A 2,500-nucleotide genomic window follows, 5' to 3' on the forward strand; every position below is an offset into this window, starting at 1 on the left:
TATCTATCTATCTATCTGTCTGTCTTTCTGTCTATCTACTTGTCTATCTATCTGTCTGTCTATCTATCTATCTGTCTGTCTATCTATCTATCTATCTATCTATCTATCTATCTATCTATCTATCTATCTATCTATCTGTCTGTCTGTCTGTCTGTCTGTCTGTCTGTCTGTCTGTCTGTCTGTCTATCTATCTATCTATCTATCTATCTATCTATCTATCTATCTATCTATCTGTCTGTCTGTCTATATACTTGTCTATCTATCTGTCTGTCTATCTATCTATCTGTCTGTCTATCTATCTATCTATCTGTCTGTCTGTCTGTCTATCTATCTATCTATCTATCTATCTATCTATCTATCTATCTATCTATCTATCTATCTGTCTGTCTATCTACTTGTCTATCTATCTGTCTGTATCTATCTATCTGTCTGTCTATCTATCTATCTGTCTGTCTGTCTGTCTCTCTGTCTGTCTGTCTATCTATCTATCTATCTATCTATCTATCTATCTATCTATCTATCTATCTATCTATCTATCTGTCTGTCTGTCTGTCTGTCTATCTATCTATCTGTCTGTCTGTCTGTCTGTCTGTCTGTCTGTCTATCTATCTATCTATCTATCTATCTATCTATCTATCTATCTATCTATCTATCTATCTGTATGTCTATTCTTATTTTCTTTTGTTTCAAATTCCCAATAAAAAACGAATTACACATGAAAACGCTGCTACAGTACGAATAGTTCTTGAATCACGAATCCTGCTGTTGGTGAGGTGATTAAAATAAAAACGAAGTGATTAAAATAAAAACGAAGTGATTAAAATAAAAACGAAGTGATTAAAATAAAAACGAAGTGATTAAAAGATTCCAAAGATCTAAAACTTATTTTATAGTTAAAATGTAAACGGAATCAACAGCAACGTAAATAAAGTGAAATGTACTTTTATTTCCACTCCGTAGTGTCTGTGTGTAAAGCCGTATGTGCTCAGATTATGCTGTAGTTCTGAACATATGGCTGTGTGTGTGTGTGTGTGTGTGTGTGTGTGTGTGTGTGTGTGTGTGTGTGTGTGTGTGTGTGTGTGTGTGTCTTCTGAATATATTTAATTATATAACATATTAATTCTGTAGAGTCGAACAGAACCTGATCACGCTGTTTAATTCCTGTTGATTCGCCTCGTGTTGCTGGGAAGATGGAGAGAAGTGTGACGTGATGTTTGTAACAGGAGCCATGTGGAGCTCTTCCTCTTCGTCTCCTGGGGATTTGGATACGACTTGAATTAATTCCAAAGTGCAATACTTCAACATTAGGGTGTGGTTCACGCTTCATCTCCTCAGAAGTGTTTGTGAGAGCGTGGAGCGTAGGAGGATCTTAGGTGGGTCTCAGCAGGGCTGTAATCAGGAAGCAGTGACTCCGAAATGTCTACGATTTAAACTAAGATTAGAGGAGATGTTTGTTTATCATTTAGGATAAGGAAGGAGTCTCCAGTGTCAGTACTTTGTAAGAGTCAGAAGTAAAGCTGAAACAATTTCTAACATCTTCGGGACGAGCAAAAATGTTTATTCTTATTAATGACTTAGTTATTAGAACACTCTGTGCACTTTTTGTTTTTTGATGAACTGCTGTAACAGTGAGGAGCTGAGGACCTAAAGAACTGCTGTAACACTGAGGAACGGAGGAACTGAGGAACTGCTGTAACACTGATGAACTGAAGAACTGCTGTAACACTGAGGAACTGAAGAACTGCTGTAACACTGAGGAACTGAGGATCTGCTGTAACACTGAGGAACTGAGGACCTGCTGTAACACTGAGGAACTGAGGACCTGCTGTAACACTGAGGAACTGAGGACCTGCTGTAACACTTAGGAACTGAGGACCTGCTGTAACACTGAGGAACTGAGGACCTGCTGTAACACTTAGGAACTGAGGACCTAAAGAACTGCTGTAACACTGAGGAACTGAGGACCTGCTGTAACACTGAGGAACTGAGGACCTGCTGTAACACTGAGGAACTGAGGACCTGCTGTAACACTGAGGAACTGAGGACCTGCGTTAACAATATGGAACTGAGGATCTGCTGTAACACTGAGGAACTGAGGACCTGCTGTAACACTGAGGAACTGAGGACCTGCTGTAACACTGAGGAACTGAGGACCTGCTGTAACACTGAGGAACTGAGGACCTGCTGTAACACTGAGGACCTGCTGTAACACTGCGGAACTAAAGAACTGCTGTAACACTTTGGAACTGAAGAACTTCTGTAACACTGTAGAAATGAGGACCTGCTGTAACACTGTGGAACTGCGGACCTGCTGTAACACTGCGGAACTGAGGACCTGCTGTAACACTGCGGAACTAAAGAACTGCTGAAACACTGTAGAACTGAGGACCTGCTGTAACACCGAGGAACTGGGGACCTGCTGTAACACTGAGGAACTGAGGACCTGCTGTAACACTGAGGAACTGAGGACCTGCTGTAACACTGAGGAACTGAGGACCTG

At 40.6% G+C, this 2,500-nt stretch overlaps 1 protein-coding gene across 2 annotated transcripts in view; it reads left to right on the forward strand.

The window, feature by feature from the left end:
• The window catches only part of spon1a (spondin 1a), a 97,679-nt gene that overhangs the window by 75,683 nt on the left and 19,496 nt on the right, over positions 1-2,500 (forward strand). The gene's annotated exons all lie outside the window — the stretch shown is intronic.

This window comes from Tachysurus fulvidraco, chromosome 13, assembly GCF_022655615.1.
Source record: "Tachysurus fulvidraco isolate hzauxx_2018 chromosome 13, HZAU_PFXX_2.0, whole genome shotgun sequence".
Taxonomy (NCBI): domain Eukaryota; kingdom Metazoa; phylum Chordata; class Actinopteri; order Siluriformes; family Bagridae; genus Tachysurus; species Tachysurus fulvidraco.